At 39.8% G+C, this 18,422-nt stretch overlaps 1 protein-coding gene across 6 annotated transcripts in view; it reads right to left on the reverse strand.

Annotated features, from left to right (window-relative positions):
• LOC121437624 (protein SMG5-like) overlaps window positions 1–18,422 on the reverse strand; it is a 93,630-nt gene that overhangs the window by 35,328 nt on the left and 39,880 nt on the right. The window contains exon 1 of one of the 6 annotated variants that reach the window (XM_041637572.1): window positions 7,219–7,238. The exons of the other annotated variants lie outside the window; for them this stretch is intronic. The gene's annotated coding sequence lies outside the window, so the exon portion shown is untranslated. Of the gene's footprint in view, window positions 1–7,218; window positions 7,239–18,422 lie in introns of those variants that run through there. 6 annotated transcript variants of the gene reach the window in all.

Raw genomic sequence — 18,422 nt, forward strand, 5'->3', positions numbered from 1 at the left:
ATGTGATGCCCACTTCTAGTTCCCATCCTAGATCTCAGCGTCCAGAGGCATCAAGACATGGACACATCCAATTGTAAGCTCCCAACATGCCACGCTTTCTTTGCATGATAGGCTCCAGCCTCTGAGTTGTGAGCCAAATGAGCCCTTCCTCCATTCAGTTGCTTCTGTCATGTACGTGGTCACAGCGATGAGAAGGCAACTGAAACACTGTGCCCTGCTCCTGTTCTCTGAACTCATGGGACTGTGTTATGCTTTGGTCTTTTCTGCCCACATTCCAGAAGAGCTGGGGGAGTGAGGAGAAATGGCTGCTATGCATTCCTCTCTGTTTGGGCCACAGCAAAGGTCAGATCCATCCTGTAGCAAGGGGTCCCACCAAGGAATATTAGTAAGGATAGTTAGAGATGTGTCTCTGACTTAGTGGGTGGGGGAAGGACACGAAACTAATCACATTCAAAGCACTGAGATCCTCATTCGCTCATCCCTACAGTAAATATGAGTTGAGATTAGCTGAAGGTCAGGAATGAAAAGACTTTTCATACAGGAAAAGCTATTTCATACAGGAATGAAAAACAATGCTCGCTCTGCTGAGACCAGAGCCTTGTGCTCTGTAACCTTGTGCTCAGGTAACCATCCAGTGGCAGTACATAAGAGCAACAAGGAAGTCTCTAGAACAATTGAGAAATCTTCTAAGAAGGCAGACGCCACATTATTTTGGAAAAGAAGAAAAATGGAAGATTACCAAAAGAAAACATGAAACATGACACATGGGAGACTTTGGATACGTAACGATAGAAGAGGACAATTTAGAGCCAGAGACAGAGTTGATTGTTAGTAGAAACCAAGGTCAATCAAATGCCATGATAAGATGCTTAAATGGTCCTAACGGTGATCAAATGACAATGACAGAGTTCAAGCCAGGAAATAATGTAATCAAACTCCTATTTTAAAGTGATTGCTCAAATCTTATTTTGGAAAATGGGTTGAAGAAATGGGTAAGGTGATATTTGATTACATTACATTAGCGTTACCTACAGGCATGGGGGACACATATCTGGTGCTTTCCTAACACTTTCAATGCAGCAACCTAAGATAATATGTATGAGGAGGATGCACTGACGTATTGAAGGGGGAAGCAGCCATGGAATTCTAGAAGTATATAAACCTTATTCTATTTTGTTGTTACACCAATTATGCAAAGCTCTTGTTTGAACTGGCTTAAAGAAGAGGAAACTGAGGGTAAGGAAGTTGCTTCGTGTGTTAAAGCCTCAGAACCAGTAAGTGACAGAATCTGAAGTCCAAGCTAAATTACTCTGGCTTTCAAATCAGAAGACCCTGAACATATTCTGTATGTTGCCCACTTTCTCTGGAAAACTTACTTGGCCTCTGGCTTTCTACTGAGAAGAGAGGTGGATGAAATCAAGAAACGTGAGTCCAGGTGCTATCCAAATGTCCAACTCCATGATTCCATCATTTTCCTCATTGCTCGGGCTGTAGGATGGGGCTAATCCACAGCAAGACTGACAGCAGGAGGCAAAGGAAGGGAGGTGGCCCTGCAGGTCTCTGAGATTACTTGATTTCCATTCCCATTAACTGACAGCCTGAGCCACATTATTTGGGATAATTAACTATGTGTCTCCAAGGAATATGTCCGTTCGTCCTCTCTCGCCTTTCTGATAGAAGAATGAATCTAGGAGAAAGGACAAAGCATCTCCATGGAAATGAACTTTCTGTCTTATTTCCTACGATGAGGCCATCTTTAATTTTTTTTCTCACTCATCCTCCTACACCTTGATAATGTCATCGTTTTAATGTGATTTCCAAGGATAAGGAGCTCTGAGGAACTTGTATTAAGCAATTACCCCAGGGATCAGCAAGTACATGCCCGTGATATTTACTTAAAATTCTCAATTTGGTGAATATGTCAAGGTCTTCACAAACAATACTGACTTATTCCAGGTTAGCAAATTAGTGCCGTGTCCAGAATAATCATTCCAATAGGGAGAATGACGTGTCCTTATATTCCATCTTCTTCCTTGGTGGCAAGTGCCATTTCAGGCCATTTGTGAAATAAATCCCAAAGACTGCATGGGAATAATGCCTAGGTTGTTCTACTATAAGGAAAGAAGAAAAGAAAGGAAGAAAAAAAGGAAGGAAGGAAGGAAGGAAGAAGAAGGAAGGAAGGAAGGAAAAGGAAGGAAGGAAGGAAGGAAGGAAAAGGAAGAAAGGAAAAGGAAGGAAGGAAGGAAGGAAGGAAGGAAGGAAGGAAGGAAGGGGATGCAAACAAGATAGTATCTATTCTAAAGATCAGCAGTGAAGAACTATCTTGATCTATAATAGACTTTTATCTCCTTATTAAAAGCATTTTACAAGGGAGTGACATGAGAAAAGTCCTTTGGAAAACATGGTGATCATATTGAGTCCTGTCAGATGAGTTACAGACAGTGCTGTCTTGGAACGAGAGTGTTCATATGCCATTCTTTTTCATAGTAAACAAAAGACACCAATTTAACTTCTCAATCTAATAAAAGGAGACTTTCCCAGAAATTTCACTCTTAGTTTGATTTAGTTTCCTATGGAGAATAATTAAAAGCAGTGATTTAAACAGAAATGCTAAACCGATGTTTAGAGTAGCATTATTCGTGGTAGCTAAAAAGAAGAAGCAACCAATTACCTATCTCCAGATTAATACCTAGAACTATAGTATAAAAAGCAATGGCATAGCAAACAGACGTAAAAAGGAAAATAAAAAACTTTCTGATATGTACAACAGCATAGTGAAAGTAGGATATCATTGAAATAAATCAAACAGAACAAATGCTGTGGGATTCCACTAGCAGAGGCACAGCCACAGAGACACGGCAAAGGATGCTAAGCTCAGCCTGTGGAAAGAATCACTGGCTATTGGGTTCAAGGATTTCTATTGGGAAGATGAAAAGTTTGGGACAGAGACAGTATTGATGTCCACATACCATTGTGATTGCATCTAATGTTATTGTGTATACTTTCAAGTAGTTACCATGTATTTTTTATCATAGTGTCTTCTAGAAAGAAGTCTATCTAATTTAAATTAAAAATATTGAGATGGCTCAGCGGTTAAGAGCATTGCCTGCTATTCCAGAGGTCCTGAGTTCAATTCCCAGCAACCACATGGTGGCTCACAACCATCTGTAATGAGGTCTGGTGCCCTCATCTGGCCTGAAGGCATACACACAGACAGAATATTGTATACATAATAAATAAATAAATATTTTTAAAAAATATTTAGAGTTTCCATAGTGTGCTGGTCAAGAATCCATGACTCTAAACTACAATAAAACAAAGTATTACAGAAATAGTTTCTGACCTTTTTATTTATTTATTTTTATTGTCTTTATTGCATTAGACATTTTTCTCCAATCACCTCCCTTTCTCCCCCTCTCCCCTTCTCCCCTCTCCCGTGACTCCCACACTCCCAATTTGCTCAGGAGATCTTGTCTTTTTCTCCTTCCTGTTTAGATCCATGTATGTCCCTCTTAGGGTCCTTTTTGTTATCTAGGTTCTCTGGGGTTGTAGATTGTAGGCTGGTTTTTCTTTGCTTTATGTCTAAAAGCCAATTATGAGTGACTACATATTATATTTGTCTTTCTGAGTCTGAGTTACCTCACTCAGTATGGCTTTTTCTAGATCCATCCATTTTCCTGCAAATTTCAGGATATTATTATTTTACCACTGAGCGTACTCCATTGTATAAATGTACCATATTTTCTTTATCCATTCTTCAGTTGAGGGGCATCTAGATTATTTCCAGGTTCTGGCTATTACAAATTTAGTGGACCTTTGCTGAATTTTCAAGAAACCATGAAACCTCTCTCTGGGGAAAACAGTGTGAAGGAAGCATAAAACTTAGTGTTGTGGGAAATTTTGGGGGGTGGTAGAAGTCCCTCACTGAGTTTGATTTGGAGATCAATCATGCTGCAAGATTCAGCAGCACCATGGCATCCTTACAGTAGATCAATTAAGGTTGACTTGGGCAATGTAGCCCTTAGACTTAAGCCTTTGAGCACACACACACACGCACACACACACGCACACACACACGCACACACACACGCACACACACACGCACACACACACACACACACAAAAGCTTGGCTATAAGAGCTGGAATAAAAGGCTCTTGCCCACTCCAGGTCTACACCAAACTCACTACTGCTTGATCCAAAAAGATGTGAGGGGCCTAGTCATGTGCTCCTGCTGCCATGAAGTTCCCACCAGGATAGACCTGGACCATCTCAAACCAGGAGTCAAAATGCTCTTCCCTTGAGTTGTTGTTGTTAGATACTTTACTATAAAGGCCAGAAGAGTAATTAATAGATTTATCAAGGAAGAGAAATTCTCACTGACGTGTGGTGTTCAAGTGTAGCTGAAGTCCTCGAAAAACAAACAACAATAACAATAAAAACAGCAGAATATCACAGATGGGAAAGCAGAACAAAGGCACACCCAGCCTTAGTCCAAAAACGTATGCATGAGCTCTGAGCTTTGCTAGGCTGAGTGCCTCGCTCGCAACCCACATCAGGCATGGGGAACAGCAATAAAATGAGTACAATGATAAGGCATCAAACACCGTGGCTCATCTCTTTGCAAGATAGTCCTGTTAATAAGCTGTTGCATTCATCTTTAGAGCTATTTTAAGACTTGCCTGCACACAGCTGTCTTTTTACCCCAAGGAAAACTTAATAACATCCTTTCCGTGTGGAAGAGGTTTTTTTTTTTTTTGTATCCGGTTATAATTTGAAAAGGAACAACTAAAATTACACATGTTGAAATAAAATAGAAAATAAACTCCCCTTTATTACTGCTAACAAAGTTCTATTTTTATAACACTATTGAGTGTGTTGTATTTTCTCTGGATTTCTAAGATGGGTAGCATTTTATAGATTTAGTACAAATTGGTAGTTTGTAATCCTGATTTCAAAATTTCAACAAATTTAAAATAATTTAAATAATAATGTTCTCCTTTTTTAGCTTTTAGTGTATTAAATATCCAGCATGCACGTTGGCGTATTTTTAGTAAATCAAAGAGGGAAAACACGTGAACACAAACTATTCTGTTATACCTTTATTTAGTACAGAAATAACTATAGATGTATACAATAGAGGACAACGAGAAGGGATTTGAACTGTATATGTGAACTTTTCCAGTGAAAACCCATTTAGCATTTTATGAGCACATAGCACCGCAGAGTCAAGTGGCATGTATGATTAGGGCCAGCCAAGCAGCTACACGTGAGCTCCCCCAGCTCTAGTCACGATGTTGTGCTTTATTCCGAGTTCATGCTCGTTCTACCACATAATCTAACAAATCCAGCCTGACAGTTGAATTTTCCATGACAACATCCACCTCTAGAGGCATGGCCTTCCACTTTCATTGCCCTGCTGAATCCCACTGTCATTGATCTCTATTTGTTTGATACTTTCCTTCCTGAATTTAGATCAGCATCATGGGACTAATGGCTAAGGACCACATCCACATTATCACTTTCTGTTTGTAATGCAGCCACTGCAGAACCAACTTGCTTCACTGGCACAAGGTTTAAGACTAATGTCGTTTACTAAGAAAAAGAAAAAAGGAAAATGAAGAAAGTTCAAAAAATAAATGTGATTATAAAAAGATGCATTTAATCGTTCATAAGTTCACCTTCCTATAAATATGATTATATGTTAGTCTACAAAATGCCTGCCAGAAATTCTCTCTCTAACTTGGATTTCCAGGGATCTGATCAACAATGCTGGTGGGTGGTGTTCTAAAAGCAGAACATGTCGCCGTGACTGTATAAGATTATATAAAAAGTGATGGGTGCGGGAAGATCTTTACAGTGATGGGTTCATTTCGATGAGTTTCTCTTATCTATTGCAAATCACATTGAATTTCCATTTAGTCAAGGAAAAAGCAAAAGTTCTTTTTTCAGTAGTAGTATTTAAATTAATACTCATCCATATGTTAGTGAGTGCTGCTTAGTAACTAAGAGGAAAGGTGCATTGGTATAGCAAACGTTACAAAAATGATCAAAGATGAATCAGTGTCCTTTGGTTTTGTAAGGAAAGAATAAGTGACTGTGTTGGAACCTAGAAAGAATTTCTAAGAAGACAAAGAAAACAGAAAGCCACCCCAGACAGAGGAACTACCCTGTTTCCCTATAGAGTCTCCATGGTTAGAGAACTGGGTGGGTGAACACATACAAACAAGGAGCCAGTTCACAAATGACCTTTACTGGGTTATAATCTTTATTAACAAACGGAAGTCCACGGGAACCTATCCGAATGTTATAAGCCAGAAGCAATGGGATTGACAGAAGTATGGTGGCACTAGTACCACTTGAGAAAGGACAATGAGACTGTGAGACCTATCAAAAGACCAGGAGACGATACTTCATTTAAATTTTAGAAAGTGAACTATTTTATAAAGACATAAAGCATTATAGAAGAATAGGGGTATCCCATACATATCAGAGCTCTTTGCACTAAAATGCTCCTCTAATTTAATACAAATATTCAGTGTATTATTTGTATGGTGTTTCATAAGACAAATGGTAGCACCTGATAGAACAGCGTGAATAAAGAGATTTTTACATAAAGTTAGGGAAAGTATAACCTGATGTGAAGAGGTTATAATGAGATAATTGGGGGAAACAACTGGTGGGGTTGAGGTTTGTCTCTGAACTGGAACAATAAATTGAACATATCTTGTTGAGAATAGTTTTCTAGGAAGATGGAAAAACAGAGCTGTGTGTTTGGTGGTGGACTCTGCCTAAGGTGAAGCCTATGATACAGCTGTCCAATAAATCACTCATTTCTATATACTCCAGTTCCCACCCCGACAAAACAGTAACTAAACTGATTCCCTGAATGAATGGGAAACAGAGGAGGGATCTAATCTGTGTGTATATTATTAACTATATGTTTATCTAATAAATGTGTACATACATATGTTATGAATTAATTGGCACAGGATAACAACTAGTAATTGTTTGAAATTTCCAAAAAGTATGTGGCGTGAATAAAGGCAACACACCAAGGAGAATCTTTCCCAACACCAGCAAGTCAGTTTAAGAAGAGGGAGGACACACCAAGACTTAAACAAAGAACATTGTCCTTCCCTCAACCAGCAGGTGTGGATACCCATGCCTGGTCTCGTAGCCAGGTGAGAGTATTAGTCTGTGCTTATATGACACTCACCATTACTGGGAAGACGAATGAGTACAGGTGAACCAACACATCTTCTTTGTCCGTGTTAGAGAGTGCATCCTTATTTCCAAAAGGGGACCTTATATACAGAAAAGTAGGTCTTAGTGGCCATATGGGTTTTTAGCCCAGAAATCATGCTCTCCAGATCCATGTAAAAAAAAATTGTCAGGAGACCCCCTCTCTTCTCTCATGTATTATTGAAGAATCTATGCCCTTCTGCATACACACAAAAATAATCATATTAGTCCAATTGGATTAGTTCAATGCATATCATTTGTAAAGCCCTTGGGGAGGGAATGGGGAATACTTTCCTTTGTTTTCAGAAAATCTGATTGAAGCAGATCATACATATGTTTGCAAAGGATAAAGAACCAGATTAATCTAAATAGGGAAAGCTACAGGGAGCATTTGCCAGGGCCATTATTTTGCTAACAAAGGCTACCAGAAAAAAATTAAAATAAAAAAATCATTGATGGGTAGCTATGATGCATTAAAATATAACCTAATTGACAATCCTTACATAATAAATCCTAAGTAAATTTATTTATAAAATCCAATTCTCTTCTAGCATCTCCTGAAACTAAATCCCATGGCAAATTTAGTTATAAAATTAAGCTCTAATGTGAGAAAAATATAAAACAGAATGAAATGAAGGGTAAAATTAGTACAATGAAACCATATAAAATATTCTGACTCTCCCTTTATCTGTTCTGGTATTGCTTTTATTTTTAAATTTTTTTAAATCAAATCCTATGTTTGGAATTTGCTATTAAGTTAACCTCTAGAAATAAAAGATTATGATCAGAGCTGTACAAGAGTGGTAAGATATTCACTTGCTGAGTCACGGGCCAAGTCTGCCCTGTGTTGCTGCACAGGACTGTTGGCTGTAATTCTTTTATTGTATATTCACTCACACACATTTCAGATCTTCATGAAAAATAAAAGTATTCTTTATCAAAATGTTCTATGTCCTCTTATATGTCATTTGCCCCAGAACACAGATAAAGAATATTTTTCACTCTACTTAACCAGGAAATACAATATAGTTAAGTCTCAAGAGGGGAAAATGGATTTCCATCTATACTGAATGACATTTTAAAAATCTCTGCTCCCCATGCCTTCCAAATAAACGGAGGCTCACAACATGAAAGAATGGGATCAGAAAGAAATAAAGACTGAAGGAGGAAAATTGAGGCAGGATGACAGGCTCATTAAAATGTGAAGGAAGCATCCCCAACTCCCTCGAGGAAGCTGCCATGCTGAAATAATCGCTGATGAACATGGAAGGAGTGGACGCCAGTGGGGGCCTCCTATTGCACCCAAGAAGTTGGTGATTATGTCCTGGAAATGTGACCCTATGAAAGGATGGCTTCTTTGTGGCTTAATAGAGTTCACAGAAAATGCTCGTCTCCAAAATGAGATTTTTCCCCTATTCACTGTGCAGCGTGGAAGCCTTGACAGGATGAGCAGGGGGCCATTTCTCCTAATCAAGGGGGGATGTGAACCCCTGGGGGTGGAAGATTGCGAGCAATCAAGATCAACAGTTACAAAAAAAAAAAAAGCCACTGCCTTCTGCTCCATTGTCAAGTGGGCATAAAGGAAGGGGAGAGAGAAGCTGCTAGAATTTGGTAGAAATAAGAGATAATAGGTCAGAGAGACCCATTTGTCTTAGTAATTATCCCATTTCAGTCTGCAAGGATCTGGGAATAGTCCCTTGCTGCCTGGGTAGCCTATTTGCGTAGCATGTTTAACTCTCAATTAAAAATCTCCATTTTTTTTCATCCTGTTAGCTCAGAAATCGTATGACTACTTTAATATGAAGACAAAAACAAGGTTTTCTGGATTATATGGAATACAGTGTCTTGCCTCTTGGTAAGGCTGAAGAATAGGAAAGGCAATGTGGGTGAAACTGGCCAGGCCGAGGCCATACTCGAAGAAGGCCTTTGGAGAAAACATCTCTAGCACAGTTTCTAGATGGGGATATATTCCTAAACTTCATAGTCTCCTACAGTTTGCTCCCATTGTAAAATAGTAGAAAATCAGATTCTGTAGTTTCTTATTGTTTGGTAAACTCTATACTTGAATGTGCTTATACATGAGCCTTACATATAAAAGAATTACACTAGTTAGAAGAGCACTTCAGTGTTAATACTGGCTACATTGATAACAGGGTCCGTAAGAGTGGGATTTGAAAGAGGGTTCAAGGGAGACTATATCTTTATCTGACTATTTTCAAAAACAAATGTATTTACCAGAACACAGAATAATAGAGCATTTGCCTTCCATTTATGAGACCCTAAGTTCAATTCCAAGCGTGTGTGTGTAAACAATATACATATGTACACTCATTTATTACCTAGATATGCTAATTTTTAAAATATGTTTTAACTTTGGTTATTCCACCGCTTGATTGGGCTAAAGCTGTAGAATAAAACTAAATCTCAAATAAGTTAAATAAAGAGAAATTCTAAAACGAAGCTTTCCCAGTGAGGGTTCTACTGCACCCAAGGTTCTCTGAAGCTCAGCCTGTTCTGTTGAAAGGCGGTCTGGGGTTTCTGCTCATTGAGTTAATCAGCGTTGATGCTGTGCTGTGGTTTGGATGTGAAAGTCCCTGGGCTAAAGGCTCAGTCTCTGGCTTAGCAGTGTCTGGGAGGTGGCAGAAATAAGAAGTATGGAAGTAAGCAGTTAGGGAGCCTGCATGGGACCGACCTAGGCCCTCTGCAGGTGTGTGATAATCATGTAGCTTGGTCGCTTAGTAAGGCTTCTCACAGTGAGAGCAGGGACCTCTCCCTAGCTCTTAGCTGACTTTTGGCAACCTGCTTCCCATGTGGGATTTTTACCTCCACGTAAAGGGAGGAGCTTGGTCCTGCTCCAGTTTGACTTGCTAAGCTCTGGGCAAGCCAAGGCTGGGTAGATGGAAAAGGGGAGGAGACTGGAGGAGAGAAGGGAGGGGAAACTGGTTGGGGTGTAAAGCAAAGGAAAAAAGAAAGTTAAATTAAAAAGAAAAAAGTGAGGTCTAGGTGACCCTCTCTCAAGGAATACATGTGGGTCTATTTTCATGGCCTTGATTTCTTCAAATCCTCACACTTAAACCTATATTAAAATAAATTCACTGGTCTCTCCAAAATCACTTCATAGAAAAGCGAAGTCATTGCCTAGAGGGAGAGGTTGGATCATTAGAGGCGTGACCCTGACAATAATTATGGGGCCCCTGCTCATTCTTCTTTCTCCTTTGCTACCCCTCCCAGCCACCGAGAAGGGAGCTCTATCCTAGGCTTCTGCTGTGAGGTACCGCCTTACCACAGGCACAAGGCAATGCTTAAGATTTGAAACTGGAAGGGAAAGCAAACTGTTTTATGTTATCTCTCAGGTATTTTGCTACAGTACTGAAAAACTGACTTACAACACAACCGTTGGCTCACTAACATGTTCCTGAGGCAACAATAGAAAGAGCCTTCCAAATGGTCCTTGACTCTAGTTATAATATGCTAGTCCTGTAGAAGTATAAACATCAGGACCCGATCCTGCCAGATGATATTTCTATGATTTCTCTGCTGTGCCAAAAATGCATGCCTATTTATAAGATTTAAGGGGAAGATACTGTTTCTTAAAGTAGACTTCCACAACCTTAGCTACTAAGACAATATGCTAAACAATGCAGGATAGAAGAACCCGGACACAACCTGCTTCCTAACCACACTAGTTCTGTTATTCTAGTAGAATACCCTGACAAAAAGCAATTTAGAGGGCTGTTGTAATCTGCTAGCCTGGTCTGTCACCTGGGTACCCTGTCCCTTTAAGAGACAAGCACTGTCCACTCCCAATCTCTTCCTTGGATCTCCTGCCTTCACTCCAGCCTTCTCTCTCTCTCTCTCTCTCTCTCTCTCTCTCTCTCTCTCTCCATCCCTCTTCCAAAGAGTTAACTCCTGTCTCTCTCTCTCTCTCTGCCTCTCTCTCTCTCTCTGTCTGTCTGCCCTTCTTCTGGAGAGGCAAAAGCCCTCTCTCTCTCTCTCTCTCTCTCTCTCTCCTCCTCCTCCTCCTCCTCCTCCCTCCTTCTTCCCTTTCCCCCCTTCATCCTTCATCCTTTCCTCCTTCTTCATAACACACTAAATAAACTCTATATATACCCCAGGTCTCTCTGCTTAGTGTATCTGTCTGTCTGTCTCTCACCCGCCAATGTCTCCCACTTGCCAAGGGGACCCGCTGAGGTCTCCAGGGTCCCGCTGCTGCCCCTTGCAGGACCGGCCTCAGGTCACCTGCCCTTATAAATGATAACAAAGTGGAAGGGTGTGTTTGACTAGAGTTCCAGAAGGGATATATTCTATCATGGTAGGGAAGGCAGGTAAGCAGGTGAGCAAGGCTAGCCTGGTAGACAGGAAGCTGCCAGACCATATTTTATCCACACCCAAGAGGAGGAAGAGAAAGAACAGGAAGTGGGGCCAATCTATCAAACCTCCTTTCTTTCTACCTCCTAAAGGTTCTGGAAGTTTTCCAAACAGCACTGGAGACAAAGTATTCAAATACATGAACCTTCGGGGGACAATTCTCATTCAAATTATATCACAAATACAAGACTGAAGTATGCCCAAAAAAAACTCACACAACACTTTTGAAAAAGACTATGAAGCTAAGGAAAACTATTCTTGATTGTGTTGGTTTTGATTTTGTTTTGCTTTATCTGACAATCAAACTCTAGACTTCATGAATCATTCAGTTCCGTAACTTTCTGCAGATTGTCGTCATTTGTTGGAGGCAGGCTTTCCCTAGTGTCCACACCCTTAAGTCAAGAATGTTGTGAGTGTCAGATGAGTCAGAAAGGGTTATAGACCAAAGCCTGGCACCCAGGTACTGACCCTGTCCTCGCTCCAATTTTAGGAAGCTGGTTCATCCCATGCCATGCACGTGCTACTTCCAGAAAAGGCCAATTTGCCCCAAATGTCTAAAATCCTTTTAACTGAATCTATTCTACTAATATCTGACAATGATGAACTGAGTTCCATTTAATATGCTTGGCGTCCTCACTTGGAGGCAACGATTACTAAAGAGAATGAGTTGTATCAACCTGTTTCCCAGCATGTTGGTTGATATGACACCCCGCTGGTCCTAATGCCACCATCAGGCAGAGCTTTTTATATTTAATGTTGAACAAATTATCCTCCAGGAAAGGCAGATTGAGAACTCGGGCTGTCAATCTTCTTTCCTGTACTGCTGCATTTCCATTTCATAGAACATCCTGAAAATTCAGGCTGAAGGATGTAAAAAAACCACACAGCGAGAATAAGTCCAAATGGAAAGGGGAGAGTATCAATAGCTCCCTTCCCAGCCAATGGCAGGAAAGTCCCCTTTATGCCAGCATCCTCTCACCTGGTGTGACCTCCAAATCCCAAACATGGGATTTTCTATGCCCAGGTCAAGACTCTCAAGGTTAGGAGGGTCTCGCGAACAAGGGAAGAATTATGCCTGCAATATATGAAATGCTGTATAATGCAGGACGGTGTGGAAGCAAACCTGGGAGGTACTGTGCGAGGTTGTAGCCAGTGACCCACTGTGGAAGTTTCCATCCAGGGGGGAATTTCAGCTCCATGTGATTTATAATTATGAATATGTAGTAAACCTATGAAGATAAGTTTTTATTTATCCCCATTTAGTAATTTCTATTATGGTTTTTGGGCTGGAATAAAATGCTTTATATATATATATATATATATATATATATATATGTTTGTGAAAAGTGAATCATGAACTAAAGATTTAAAAACTATGTTTCAATATTAAGCAAATAACTTACAAGGCACTGGGGATGAAACAGTAGGCAATACTTACATCCAATTTCTACCTCCAGTTCAGTTAATCAGTAGTGACGCTCTAGCACTGGATTCTGTTATACACCAGTCCTTGCCACCAGTGGCAGGACTATGTGATTTAACCTGAAAACCCTGCAGGTTAAATCTGCTGACAAAGACAGTTTGTATATTGCCTCTACCTGACTGTGGGCCTGTATCAGAATGCATGATGAAGTGCTACAGAAAACAGAGACGCACGTAACAGTGTAAACTATGAACAGGAACTTCCCAAGAGCATATATCCAAAGAAAAATGGGTCCTCATTATTATTAGTCATCATAGGAATGCATACCACAATGTCCAATTATTTCAGAACATGCCCCACAGAATGGCCAAAATGAAACCAAATGTCTCCAATAAAGAGGAGCTGAACTCTCAGATGCAGCAATCAGCTAACCATGTGTATTTGGACTTTGCTGCAACTCCTTTCCTAAGCATCTGTGCATACAATCACCAAAATATCGGTGAAAATTATTTGCTGTACTCCCAATGACACCCTCAAATTAAAAGAACACCAAATCTTCATCTCCCTCTACAGTAGAAAGGATATGTGAATTGTGGTATGCGTATATGAATGAGTGCTACACAGCAATGTCTGTGGGTAACTAATAGCCACGCCTTTCACATGAATTGATTTCACAGCACCTATGAGATGCAAAGACTAGACCTTTAGTGCTTCCATTTCAGGAGACAGAGAAACAAATTTCTGATGCTTTAAGTCAAGTCAGTAGTTAATTTTGGAGAAAAGTTACTGGGAGGAGGCCAACAGTAAGAATTTAATTTGGGAGCTGGCTGTGCCTTTTACTCATCTTCTGAATCTTACACTTTTCTGAATGTAGTCATACTTAAAACAGAGCTAACACATATGCCCATAAGACAACCCCTTGTGATCAGAATGGCCTTATGTCATTAAAAAGCTACCCTGCCCCTGTTTCTGTGATTCACCAGCTTCTCACTCATTAACTAAAGTTAGGTATATGTCATCTATGAGGGGCTGGGTGTGGTAAGACACAACGAACAAACTCTAAACTCTCACCTGCAACACAGTTGTACAGTAACGCAAATTCATTTGTGCTATCATGTGTACCAAGCATGGCAGCTTACCACATTCTCCTACTCTTACTAGGATCAAGGATCTTCGTGGTATGTTTATTTTCTACTTAGCACATTATGCCTTACATAAAGGAAAATATAATGACATTTGTGGAGCGAAAAAAAGTAATTGGCATTCTGTTGCTGCAACTGAAGGTAATGGAAGATTGTGAAGGAAGCATGAGACACCCTCCCCCCTCCCGATCCCCAGCGATTTCATTAGCCACTTCAAGAATTAGATGAATTAAATTCACAAATGGGAAAATAGACATAACAACTCTAATCCAATGTGTGTTTTAATTTAATGATTTCATACATTAATATCTAATGGGGTCATGTACTAGTTTAAATTTATTCCACAAGCTCAAGAAATTTTAATTTTTAAAATAAAGTATCAGTCTAAAAAATATAAGAGAATCTATAAAGTAACTGTGAAGGTTAAAATAAGTATTTCTGAAAAAGGTTATACTTCCATGTATTAAAACACAGATTTTTTAAGCATATTATTCTCCTTTGAGCTTCTGTCTAAGAATGCATGTGTCCCTTTATGTCAGTGGTTCAACTTTTAATATAAGTGACATTTCAAAAGCATATAAATATATTTTATAGAGCTAATCCTTTATAAACTGCAGGATTTTTACCGATTCCCAATGCAGTAATTTTTGTTTGACATTTAGGTCTTTCTTTCTGTTTGTCCTGTGGCGGTGACCTTGCATTGATTTTACCAGGCTTGTCCTGTTCTTAACATGTATGTATCGTCTACTGTAAGTTTAATACAACCCTTGAAAGAAAGTGGCAATCAACAACCACCATTATAGGACATGATTTGCTTTAACTCAGTCCTTCCACATCCTGGGCTAATTCTCGGAGGAGACTGAACAGTGGTGGACTCCGTCTAGGCCAGGCAGCTTGGAAATGCCAGGTTTGGAGGAGCACTCTTAAGCTTGTGAGGGAACAACACTCTGAGCTTTACTTTAAAGGTTCAAAGAACAAGTGAGAGGATGCTCCGGCCTCAGGAAAGTTTAGACATCAGACAGTACACAATAACATGTGTGTTTCTTGTGCTTTTCCTTTGTTTGTTTAATTCTGTTTTGTTTGTGTTTTAGAGAAAGAGTGAAAGAATTCATACAGTTGTGTGGGTTGGGAGGTGGAGAAGATGTGAGAGAATTTGGGGGAGGGAAAAACATGATCAGATTATATTGTATGAAAAAAAATTTCGAATAAAAAAGAACTTACAAGAACCTGAACCTATATGTATGCATATCACATCAGGTATGAACTGAATGTTTTGGGTAGAGAAAGCCTAGTACATGATACAAAACAGATGCCCAACCAGGAGGCAGCACATACGCTGATGGTGAAATCAAAGAAGAGTAAACGAAATAGGAACCATGTCTGGGAAGTCATCTACTCCCTTCAGACATAAGGCAGGGATGGTTCACTGCTGTCCCCTCCTCCTGCGGGCAGCCAGCTTACAGGATCTGGAGCATCTCAATAGCAGCCTCAGCCCAAGAGTTCAATACCACAGTCTGCTGGAACAGTCTTGCAAGATCTCAGTGCCAGGGCTGAGGGCTGCTGGAGCCCACATTCCTTCACTGGTTACACCTGCGCCTGGATCCTAGCTACTGTAATCTCACTTCACTTACAATGAAGCTCATCTAAGGAGGCCTGACTATCATGAGTCCTTTTCAGTTGATTAGAGTCTAGGAAGGAGACTTAGTGTGGTCACCAATGACCACATGCCATTGTTTCAGCTTGCTGCCTACGCTGGGTTGAATATGAGTGACCCCCATAGGCTCATAAATTTAAATATTATAAGAATCCTCAAATAGAGCAATTAGATGACCATATTAACTCTATTAGTAAAATTATAAGTTGATAGTTACAATACACTGTGTATTTTGATTTATGAGTATTGGGATATTGGTGTTTCCTATAGCACAATATTTAAGTATAAAAAAGATTTGGATTTAAATTCCTATTGTGCAAAGAACTATTAACTTTAGTTGGCAATTTCACCTCTTGCTAATTAAGTCAAATTCATCCTTGTTATGTATATGTATCAAAGACTAATTAAGTGAGAAACTAGATGTAGAGAACTTATCATTTGATACATAGCAATGACTGCTAGCAATTTTGAATGAGAGGCTCGATGTCATTATAATATACAATATTTTAAGTAATCACTGGCTTAACAGTGCTCAATTGCAGGGCAGGTTTTACCTCAAGATGCATCAAAAATAACAATTGAAAATACATATGCCAAAAGCCCATCTCTATATTCTAATTCAGCATCCCTGTAACAAGGCCCAAGTATCTGCATTTAGGTTCCAGGATGTTTCAGAGGTACAATCACAACCAAGAAGATGTCATGAAACACTGCCTTTAGAGTCACTGGAGTAAGATTCACTTAAAAAGCTTAGCACCTCAGCTGGAGTTTGTTACCTCTGCACTTCAGCTTCCACCATCATGAGGGAAGAGGAATAGTGTCCTTGTTCAAATGAAACAGCATGGCAAGACCTGGCTCATAGCCAGAAGTGATAATACACAGGGCAAATTTTGAGCGAGGGAGCCAGGGAAAGCCACTGAAAGTAACCATGGTACACAGCTCAAATTTCAATACTCAAAGGGACAAAAAGGTCATGATGTTGCCAATAGTCAGAAACCAAGACAAGAAGAAATAATATATTTATATATCCACGGCTACATGGACTTTCAGAGCAAACAGGTGGGAGGAGAGGCAGAAAAGAACTGGAGGGTCCCAGAGCTGGAAGGCAAGGCAGATGAATCAAAAGGTGAGGCGGGGCAGCAGGAACCAGGTGAGCTGCAAGGAAGGTGAGCAGAACAGGCAGGAAGAACCAGCAAAAGGGAGGGCTTGATTCCAAGGCCATCTTCACTGGATGCTTCTCACAGACTTCCTGCTCTAGCAGGAGCCAGTCTAGGCCTGTAGGTGGAAGCGAGAAATGCATGAAAATGGAGAAGAGGAAGGCGAAGCAAGCAGGAGCAGCATCAAGTCTCCGGTGAAAAGGCAGATACCCACCAGGACACAAAGCTACCAGGAAACCATAGTTATTGCTCAAACAGAAACTTACAAGCAGAAAATTATGACACATGCCTAAAGTATGTCAACATAATGCATATTTTTAGAAGACGATGGAAAGAGTACTTTCATTCATAGATTCATCTACTCATCTCGATGAAATGTCAATAATTAAATTCCTTTGATTGCCGAGCCCCACAGCCAAGTTTCTAAAGACCATGGTCTTACAACAAGAATAAGATACATCTTAGTATGATGTAGGAAGTCTTAAGATATAGTTAATACTAGGTTATCAGGGACAATTCTCACTGGAAGTGAAGCGTTAGCACGGTAGATAGACAGCAAGTTCAAGGACAGGATGGTGGGGTCGGAGTAGAATTCTTATGGAGAAGTAATTCATCATGACTGTTTTAAATGTTTCATGGTGCAAAAGACTATGGACAAAGGAACACAAATGGCAGGCTTTGTTAAAATATGGGTTATTAAGGAAAAGGAAGGGACGTGAAGTCGGATGGAAAGGTGGCAGGAAGGAATCTGGGAGGAGTAAGCAGGAGGGGAGGAGTGGCAGTGACCAAAACACAGTGTATACAATATATTAAATAGTCAAGGAATAAATAAAATTCTACAATGGGAAATAAAATTTTAAAAAGATATGGATGCTAAGGAGTGCAAATAAATTCAAACATACTCATATCATGCAAGTTAGAGTGACAATTCTAGTTAAAAATAAGATGGTTTAAGCACTTCAGAGCATATGATATAAACAACAAATTTCTGAGTAGAACCCCAGAAACACTGGCAATAAGCCCAAGACTGACAAATGAAATTCCATGAAAGTATAAAGCTTAGGCACATCAAAAAGAAACAATCAACAGAATAAACAGCCTATAGGATGAGAGGGAAATTTGTCAGCTACACTTCAGACAGGAGGCTAACATTTAGGCATTCTGAAAAGTTGCCAAAATAAAACACCAAACAAGCAAAACATCGAAACAACAAAGGGGCCAACTGTCACAGCGGAAAGTTTTCAAAAGAAAAGTACAAATAGCCTGTGAGCGCTGTCAAAGATGTCCTATGACTCCAACATCAAACAATGCAAATTAAAACTATCTTAAGAAAGCCACCTCATTCAGTCAGAATGGCCACCATCAAGAAGACAAATGACAACAACAGAGATAGGATATGGGAAAAAAGGGACCCTCATTCATTGTGAGTGGCTA

The sequence above is a fragment of the Microtus oregoni genome, unplaced genomic scaffold (genome assembly GCF_018167655.1).
Source record: "Microtus oregoni isolate MIOR12 unplaced genomic scaffold, Mior012 000053F_ref0000044, whole genome shotgun sequence".
NCBI lineage: Eukaryota > Metazoa > Chordata > Mammalia > Rodentia > Cricetidae > Microtus > Microtus oregoni.